Raw genomic sequence first — 9809 nt, forward strand, 5'->3', positions numbered from 1 at the left:
TGGTCAAGCACTGTAAACTGGTCAAACTCTGGTCAAGCTCTGGTCAAGCTCTAGTCAAGCTGTGGTCAAGTACTATAAACTGGTCAAACTCTGGTCAAGCTCTGGTCAAGATCTGGTCAAGATCTAGTCAAGCACTGTAAACTTGTCAAACACTGGTCAAGCTCTGGTCAAGCACTGTAAACTGGTCAAGCTCTGGTCAAGCACTGTAAACTGGTCAAACTCTGGTCAGAGTATGATTAGCATAATTGGTCCGATTTTCTCAGATGAGAGAAAAATGGTTGTGTGACCCTCGCCTAAGGCGGCAATTCATTATTCTCTCAGTAGCCTTCTTTGAAACCTTATGACATGCAACTGCCCTATAAATCAGTTCTCTAGCCCTGGATGTTACCTGGAGAGGACTATTAAATCAGGCCTTAGTATAGGGATTTTTAATAATAACCGATGGCCCCCTCTTACCCAAAATGAAGGGGCCAAGCCACACAAAACAGGGTGTTAAGCGATATTTCAAAAGTTTTTGTTCATTCACGAGCTGCTCTTCATACAAAGAATGATGCTTTTTTTAATCTCTTTAATATTTTGTCAGCCTGGACTGTTTCCTGTAAATGCAGAAAGATTGTTCCTCAGACCACTGCCGTAATTCTACATTCCTGACAAATCTGATTTCCCTTCGGATTTAATTAAGCAGTTGTATATGTGGAGATAATGTTTACAGTTTTAACAGGACACAATGAATGCAGTGATAACGACAGAGATAACTGTCAGAACAAACAGAAGAATCATCAAAAGAAGACAAAACCGAAGATGGAAACAAAATGAGCATATACCCTGCTTTAAATAAATAGTAATAGTACATAGAAATTACATTGGGTATTTAGTAAACACTGTTTTTTGATAAAATAAGCATACAAGCCATCCCACCACGACAAGGTGCACCTAATCGGGACAGTCCTAACCTTTAGTATTAAAATCTCAACTTGCGTCAAACAACCTCAATGTCCATGGGGTAGATCAGGACTGGAGTCCGAATTTTCAGGCACCCAGCCATGGGAAGCTGCATAAATGAAATTCCTAACTCAGAAACAGGGGTGCCATTTGTTCAAGGTACAAGAAATTAGAGCAAAACCAAAAAAACTGAGCTGGAGTATACTGTAAGTTGGTATACAAGCAATGCACAGGAGCATGTTCCTATGTGTTACCAACTTGTACTCTCTCTCGGTTTTTTTATTTTTCATTAAAGAAAGAGCTGATAGGGGGGGGGGGAGATCCGGGAATTTTTATTAATCCTTGTAAAATAAATGGGTTCCGAAAGTCAGAAGTGGTTGAGACCTGAAAGTTAATGGCTAATTAAGATTACAGTGGCTCCAAAGGTCAAGTAAAATGCAAGCTCTTGAGGAAGAACCCGGCAAAGGCGAAACCATAACCCTACAGTAAAAGTCAGCTTGAATATACGTCAATGATGGTTCACGGCAGGAGACTGTGTACCGAAAACGTGATCAGTGATGCTGATTGGGCCGTAATGCACGGACTGGCTGGTGGCTCTCCAGACCCAAGAGTGACAGCTTCATATATTTCTATGCAGCTGCCACATCAGTTCAGGAGAGCCGCCAGCCAGTCCGAGCACTTTGGTTTTCTCGCTCCCATTTATACGGCCGTCTGACCGTGCCCTAAAGTGGAGCAAAGATCTCACTAACCAATGGGGTCGGTGAGAGATCTCTTTAGAAATGGCCAGTTTAAGCAACATATCTGATCATTGGTGGCAGTGGCACAACTGAAATTTTGTGCAAAATCTTCAATTAACACGGGTCTTTATTAGTACTGACCTTCTTATATGAGCCAGAAGAACCTTTTGAGCCCTTCTAAGCTCTGGCTGTGACTGAAACCCCGTACCTACTATATTTAGACCCCTAATAGTTGGGTACTACGAGCACTCTAAGCTATGCATCTATACAGCGCCATGCATTGGAGGTATACATCAACTGATACCTTTTACATAGGTTGTGACCTACATGTTTTGGGCTGCCTACATAGTATAAAAGTTTTCCGGAAGGCCAGTGCTTGAAAATAATACGTAAATGTTCATTCGCCGTGGCCAATGCGTCTGGTTCTGATCCGGATCGGATCACATGCAGCGTGTACTGATGCGTGTGAAACATCGGACTGCAGTCCGGCATCCACAGACTCAAACAATGGAGAAGATGGAGAAATGATGTTCTCCATCTTCTCATCAGTGATATGATTCTCTCATCCTGCAGAATCGGATCACAGTAAGCCGACACTCTGATCAGAGTACAATCTGATTGTCATCGGCATAATCTAGACGATCATCTCTCTAGTGTGACCCCAGCCTTAGAGCATACGACCGTTTATATCGGTCATGTGATCTTCATGGTTTTCGCAGATAGCACTCATACCTATCATTATTCTATTGAATGACGGAATAAAGAAGGTGGAGAAACTTTTTGTTTTCTCTCCAGGTCTTAGATAAACTGATGCCATTCCGACCAGAGTTTAAGTGGACCGTTTTACTTGAATGGAGAGATAACGGTCGCTTGACCCTTCCCTCAGGGCTCAGTCACAGGTCCGATTTTCACGTACAACTGCTATCTATGGTTTTCAGGGACAGTGCTCGTACTTATGATATTCTATTGGGCTGTGCACATGACCAACTTTTTCATTGGACCGAAAAAAATTGGAGACACGTCCAATTTTGGTCTGAGGGTCGGATCAAATCATCAATGGGTCGGTGGAAAACATCAAACTGCACTTGTATGACATCAGAGTGCAGTCTGAATTTTATGTACACGGTGGAAAATATGGAGAATTTTTTTTTTCTATTTCTCCAAGTTTGTGAAAAACGGATGACTCTCGGTCCGCACTCCGATCAAAATAACTGGTCCGTTATTCTCGTACGTGAGAAAAACAAACCCCTGAATGAGACCTAATGTGAATGAGACCTGATCAACTTTAGTTCATATACAAGACCTTATAAGTTTCAATACATTTACACCAATAACTGGAGAAATTAATCAGTTAATAAGTAAATAACATATAAGGAGGTCAATACCCAGCCTTAATGTTATAGAACTACAGGTCCCTGCAATCTGGGGTTTGTGGGTTCACATCAGCTATATCAATATATTGCAACATAGAGGTGATCCATCCTGAGTCATAAAAAGTTTGAAAAAAAAAAAAACAACAACTTTTCTTTCTTCGTCTTTGGAATCCAGGGACTTTATAGGAGACTTGGAAGAGTTTTGTTAAAAGTTTGGGAAATTCTGTCCTCAAAACTTTGGGGGTATCTGTGAGAAGAGAGTTATTGCTGGGAGTGATAGAATGTATCAGTGGGGGACACGTGACGCGAGGTGATAGAATGTATCAGTGTGGGACACGTGACGCGAGGTGATAGAATGTATCAGTGTGGGACACGTGACCCGAGGTGATACAATGTATCAGTGGCAACGTTCGGATTCTCTTACCTCATCCTTCCGGTGAGTGCGGCGGCCGATTGATTGGGTCGGGCCTCCCGGCACCGGGGGGCATTTACAATGTGATCGGTGGTCGGAAGTTCCAGACTCCGGGAATTGGAGGCAGCAAACAGCAGGAAACGGAAACTCCAAAGAGAGAGAGCTGAGGAGTGTGAGACAGACAGAGGGGGGAGACTGAGTCACTCCAGATAATAAGCTGGAAAGTCTGACAGACCCACGGAGAGAAGGGGCTGGGGGGGGGGAGTGGGTGGGCTCATCAGGAGCAATGGGAATAATCCCCCAATTGTTGTATTCTTCACGTGTCAATAAAGTGTTTTTTAGTCTGGCTGCAGAAGTGGGAAAACTACTTAAAAAGTCATCCCCCCTAACCAAACCATTTTATCTCTCCATTCAAAAAGTCCTGGAAATCCATCAATACAATAAGATACCGCGCTCCATCTTCTCATTTTAGTCCGCCGGCGATTTATTCTGAGAGCTAAAATTGCACCCAATAATTGCGCAGTGTTTTTTGTTTTTTTTACGTACAATTTTCGGAAACTTTAGAGCGGAACCTTCTATTTATTTTATAAATAAATAATAATGATGATATTTGAAAGAAACAGTTGTATAAAATCGTGATTGCGTCAGGGTGCGTTCACATTGCGTTCAGTGGGTCTCGTCGTGGGCTTGCGTCCGGACTGCAGGCAAAACGGGATTCGGACGGGGCCATAGGCGAAAATGGTGCCGGCAGAGGGACCGTGTGCTGCGCCGTCCATCATTTTCGGGAGTATGGTGCAAGCGCTCGCAATAAGTCAACGGCCCGAAGAAAATGAGAAAGCAGCAGAGGTCACATTTCAGTCTCAAATTTTTAGCTGGAATTTTAGGGATACACTGAGCAGGAAATTGTGAAGTCCTGACTTTACTGGAACACTCTTTGCAAAAGGAAAAAAAAAAAACAAGCATATACCCTGCGGCAAGTTATTAGTACATGTAATTTACATTGGGTACTTGGTTGACGCTATTTTGATAAATAAAGCATAAAATCCATCCCACCACGACAAGGTGTACCCATTGGGATGGCCCTAACCTGTCTCTAGTATTAAAACCTTTCCTGTAGGATAGGTATTGATACCACTGGATATGTATAGATACGATTAGATATGTATACATATGTAATAGATAACGTATGTTCGGCATCTAAAACAGACGAGCCAATTATGCAAATCAAACTCTGATCAGAGTGGGATCCATATTCCTCGGAAAAATTATTTTCATTCTGTCGGTCAGTTCTAATCGGATTCATAGATATGAATATCTGAGTGCGGTCTGATTAACCTAGGCAAATCGTGCATGCTGTGCCTTTTTTTTCTCGGGCCACTAGGTGCAAGGAAAAAAATTGGACATGTGCACGGCCTCAAGGAATAACATTGGTCCTAGTGCGATCCAATGTTTTGACGAATCGCACAACCAAAAAAAACAGTTGTCTGCGCGAGCCCTTAAAGTCCTCGCAAACTGACTTCCAGTCCATCAACAAACAGGAAATCCAAGCTTGTGTGGCGGCTGTCGAACAGCCGCGAGACATGCCGGAGTGGGGACTTGAAACATATATTGCGAGAACGCAGTAAAACCTCGGCTAGCCCACGAGAACACCTTATCCGAGCACCACGAGAACACCTTATCCGAGCACCACGAGAACACCTTATCCGAGCACGTCCGCTCATCACTACTGAGCTGTGGACTTCTACTTCGAGAGAAAACTCGATCATCATGATAACCTCTGAGGACCCTGATTGTTGGGGGGGGGTCACCGTTATCAAAGATTCCATTGTGTTCCTCAGTTTTTCACATAAAGATCTTATTGTCCTTCAGAAGAGCTTCGATGGGAAAATGAAACGTCCAAAGCTTTTGATTAGTAACGTCTATGAATATCTTCGAAATGTTCAACTCGAGGATACGTTACCGATTTATCTCTAAATGAGCACGTAATAGATCACATCGTCGGGGTGGATCCCTTGTAGTGTAGGCTACATGTTGCAATACCAGATACAACCTGTTGACATGTGTGGCGCTCTTTCTGGCCATTTGTTTCAAACTTTATACAACCCCTTTGAATGTAAAAATTGGTGTATTGTACTAAAGTTGCTGTTTCAGGTTGTCAGATTTATGAGTTGACAAATGATGAACGCTGGTTTAAGAATTCCCCTTTAATTGAAATGAAAAGAGGCTACTAAGGAGGCATCTCCTCTGGAGGACTCTGCAGTCGCATGTGTTACGCCGACAGCCCATTAGTTTCATTGAGAGATGTGTAATGCATCTTTTCGCCTGCGGAGGCAGTAGAGTGAAAGTAAACCCTGCCAAGTTTTCCTGCATTTTTTCAGCTGATGGTGGTCTTAGCACCAGGACCCCCTGTCATTACGTTAATTGGTGGCAACTGACAATGTTTGGATTTTGAGTTACAAACTGATGCTATTTACTTTTTTTTTACCATTTTCTTTGTCTGCCTGGAGTCAGTAGGTGTTTGCATTTCATTTACGTTTGTCTGTGAGTGGATTTGTCTATGGAGCCCCCCCCCCCAACATTACACATCAATGAGGCCCAATAATAGAGTCTTCACGTGTGTCAGATAGGCTGTGGCTCTAGTTAAGACCTTAATTGACCTTCTTTTTGTTACCCACAACACAAACTGTGCAAATCCCTTTTATTTCCACTCCTCCCATCCTCTGTTTTATCACTTCTCAGATTATCCTCAGGCTCCTTGAAATAAGCTTTTGTCTTCAGATTTTTAAATAAGCCCATAAAGACCATGGACAATCAGGGGGTCCTGTGTTGTTGCTCTCAAAACCCCGACTAACACACCCAACCTAGCCAAACATGGCAGTGTCGGACTGGGAGGTCAGGGCACCACTTTTCAGCTACATGCAAATATGATATTATCCACGTTAACAAATTTCTGTAGAATAAAATGGATAGATTGTTAAATGAATAAGATTCCGCCTTTGTACATAGTAATTCATGTATATTGGACTGAGTACTGCTCATATAAGAGGACGGTGGCCCACCAGAGGATTTTCCTGTTCTCCAGTGGGCCAGTCCGAGCCTGGTTGGCAGGCAGACGTATCTTGGTCCATTTATCTTGTTAATTAATTAATTAGATTAATCTTGTCCCTGATTTTGGTTGGGCTGACCGGCCAACTAATACGTACGGGGGAAGGACCTCTTGACACCATCTGTTGAGGGTGGGGAGAAGGATGGGCCATATTTTATTTCAATGATCGATCCTTCTATTCTCCTGGGAAATAAGTTTTCTGGCCACAGCTTACTCGTCTCTCCGTAGTGAACTGTGTGCCCTTCTCATGGAAATTGGGAGAGATGGCTGATAGCCAAATAATGCTTCAGCTGACAGTTGTCTAAGGTGCATGGACAATTTTAGGATATGGAATGTGCCGATACGGCTCACTTGTATGTCTGATAGATGTTCACCTTTCCATACACATGCATTCTCAGGAGAGTGTGCGTGTATTCTCATTAGGAAAAAGGGCAAATCATTTGGCATGTTAAAATGTACGATCCCCAATCGCTTTATCCCCCAAACTATCTGTCTTCTGAGGAATGTCGGTGTTACGGACCTGTCCCAGATCTGGGCTGTGCTCGCCTCATTCCGGTCTACAGAACTCTGTTGTGCTCCACGTCAGGCTTTCCAGATAACATGTGATCATGTGTCTGTTGTTCTATATGCTCAGACGTTCTATCTGCTACCTATCCCTGGTCTCCCAGGACCTCTGCTACCAGTTTGTGGTTTTCCAGGACCCCTGCTACCTGCCTGTGGTCTTCCAGACCTCTGCTACCGGTCTGTGGTTTTCTGGGACCTTTGCTGCCTGTCTGCGGTCTTCATGGCCCTCTGCTACCTGTTTGTGGTTTTCATGGACTCCTGCTACCTGTCTGTGGTCTTCTACACCTCTGCTACCTGTCTATAGTCTTACAGGACCTCTGCTGTCTTCCTGCAATTTTCCAGGACATCTGCTACATGTCTGAGGTCTTCCAGACCTCTGCTACCTGTCTGCGGGTTTCCGGGACCTCTGCTACTTGTCTGCAGTATTATAGGACCTCTGCTACCTGTCTGCAGAATTACAGGACCTCTGCTACCTATCTACAGAATTACAAGACCTCGGCTACCTGTCTACAGAATTACACGACCTCTGCTACCTGTCTGCAGTTTTACAAGACCTCTGCTACCTGTCTGAGAATTACAAGACCTCTGCTACCTGTCTGGGGTATTCCAGATATCTGCTGCCTGTCTACGGTCTTCATGGACCTCTGTTACCTGTCTGTAGTCTTTCTTGGACCTCTGTTACCTGTCTATGGTCTTCCTGGACCTCTGTTACCTTTCTATGGTCTTCCTGAACCTCTGTTACCTGTCTGTGGTCTTCCTGGCCTCTGTTACCTGTCTATAGTCTTCCTGGACCTCTGTTACCTGTCTGTAGTCTTCCTGGACCTCTGTTACCCCTCTGTACGACCTCTGTTACCTGTCTGTAGGACCTATTACTTGTCTGTGGTCTTCCTGGACCTCTGATACCTGTCTGTAGTCTTACTGGACCTCTGTTACCTGTCTATAGCCTTCCTGGACCTCTGTTACCTGTCTATAGTCTTCCTGGACCTCTGTTACCTGTCTGTAGTCTTCCTGGACCTCTGTTACCCCTCTGTACGACCTCTGTTACCTGTCTGTAGGACCTATTACTTGTCTGTGGTCTTCCTGGACCTCTGATACCTGTCTGTAGTCTTACTGGACCTCTGTTACCTGTCTACGGTCTTCCTGGACCTCTGTTACCTGTCTATAGTCTTCCTGGACCTCTGTTACCTGTCTATAGTCTTCCTGGACCTCTGTTACCCCTCTGTACGACCTCTGTTACCTGTCTGTAGGACCTATTACTTGTCTGTGGTCTTCCTGGACCTGTTACCTGTCTGTGGTCTTCCTGGACCTCTGTTACCAGTCTGTAGGACCTCTGTTACCTGTCTGTAGGACCTATTACTTGTCTGTGTTCTTCGGGACCTCTGATACCTGTCTGTGGTCTTCGTGGACCTCTGGTACTTGTCTGTGATCTTCCTGGACCTCTGTTACCTGTCTGTGGTCTTTCGGACCTCTCTTACCAGTCTGTAGTCTGTAGGACCTCTGTTACCTGTCTGCAGTCTGTAGGACCTCTGTTACCTGTCTGTAGGACCTATTACTTGTCTGTGTTCTTCGGGACCTCTGATACCTGTCTGTGGTCTTCGTGGACCTCTGGTACTTGTCTGTGATCTTCCTGGACCTCTGTTACCTGTCTGTGGTCTTTCGGACCTCTCTTACCAGTCTGTAGTCTGTAGGACCTCTGTTACCTGTCTGCAGTCTGTAGGACCTCTGTTACCTGTCTGTAGGACCTATTACTTGTCTGTGTTCTTCAGGACCTCTGATACCTGTTTTGCGTGTGCCACAACTACCCGCTGCACCGAAACTCACGTCCCATGTGCCCACCCGAACCTCCTTGGGCTTTGAGGATCCACCTCACCAGGTGAGCCTAACAGTCAGGACACTTCTTTCAAATGGATTGAGCAATACTCCCAAACTTGAAGGTTTGGCTTACTTTCATCCAATGTTTACGGCCATTTTTAATATTGTAGTGGTGTATATATGGACACATTATGAAAACAAGTGTATTATGGCGTCATATAACCTCCGAGTCATATGGAGCCATCATAAAGCACCCATAGTCTTCTAATGGGCTCATAGTCATACTATATGCGTCTGATATCGAATGAAAGAGTAGATATTTTTTCTTTCTCTAGGATTCACAATGAATGCGACATTAAAAGGTTTCATACACCAGGATAATTTTCCTATAATACAGCACTGTACTGTGCACTCTATGGCAGCACAATTAGGATGTTACTGCTCCATAACACACAACTGCAGGGAAAGCTATCTGTCCTCGCTATCGCGTACACATGCACTCTTGTTCGGTTCTGGATGCCAGGATGCCAAGTATAAAGCGGGGCACGGCACTACCAGACCCACAGTGGTGGACAAAATGTTTGAGAGTTGAGTCATAAATTTAAAGAGTGGCATGGTCAATTTTATTACTATCCCATCATTGACTTGTAAGTAATCCCCTAATATACAGCCACATAAATCCTCAGAACCTGTCCACGATAAAAACATTTCAGCTTTATAACACACACCGGAGGTTGAGTAAATACAGTTTGCATCAGATGGGTTTTAAGAGGCTTCATTTTCCTCTCCTTCTGTGAATATTGATTGAAATCAGGCATCTTGATTAAAATTTAGCAGAGAAGAACTCAGGCGGAGGGGTTTTC

General features: G+C 44.1%; 1 protein-coding gene across 1 annotated transcript in view; it reads right to left on the reverse strand.

The window, feature by feature from the left end:
* LOC143774011 (solute carrier family 45 member 3-like) overlaps positions 1-3686 on the reverse strand; it is a 42518-nt gene extending 38832 nt beyond the window's left edge. Inside the window, exon 1 of the mRNA XM_077261302.1 lies at positions 3477-3686. The gene's annotated coding sequence lies outside the window, so the exon portion shown is untranslated. The remainder of the gene's footprint in view (positions 1-3476) is intronic.
* Between the last annotated feature and the right edge of the window lie 6123 nt (positions 3687-9809).

Source organism: Ranitomeya variabilis, chromosome 5 (assembly GCF_051348905.1).
Source record: "Ranitomeya variabilis isolate aRanVar5 chromosome 5, aRanVar5.hap1, whole genome shotgun sequence".
Lineage (NCBI taxonomy): Eukaryota > Metazoa > Chordata > Amphibia > Anura > Dendrobatidae > Ranitomeya > Ranitomeya variabilis.